The following is a 553-nucleotide window of genomic DNA, read 5'->3' on the forward strand; positions in this document are numbered from 1 at the left end:
GAAAAGCTAATTAAGGATGAAGGGATCTTATTCATCTCACCACAATTTTCGGTGGTCCTTAATTCACCGATAGATGCCTCAAAACGAGGGCACTTTATTTTATATATGTGTTTTTAGATTTTCTTTAATCCAATTCGATTAAGTATGCCTCTATATATATATATATATATATATATATATATATATATAGAGTCAAATTTCGATTTAATTTTAGATTTGTACTTGAGGCAGTAACATTTGCCGAACAGACTATATTAAATGTTTTATTGACCATTTGAAATTTGACTATTTGTTTTTTGTCTCTTTCTTCTTACTACATTTATTGATAGAATCTAGATATCAAAATCTGCATTTGCTTTTCAATGATCGATATTAATTCTGATTATAAGATAGGCCTGTATTAAATTCACAATATTTTTTCTCCAATATAAATAAGGGGTCGCTGCATCATAATCTTTGCTACATAAGGTTGTGAGCAAAGAAATTAAAGAAATAAAATGGCTTCTTCTTTCATTATTTCCTCATTTCTTGCATCTTTTTTTCTATCCATTCT

The sequence above is a fragment of the Nicotiana attenuata genome, unplaced genomic scaffold (assembly GCF_001879085.1).
Source record: "Nicotiana attenuata strain UT unplaced genomic scaffold, NIATTr2, whole genome shotgun sequence".
Classification (NCBI taxonomy): domain Eukaryota; kingdom Viridiplantae; phylum Streptophyta; class Magnoliopsida; order Solanales; family Solanaceae; genus Nicotiana; species Nicotiana attenuata.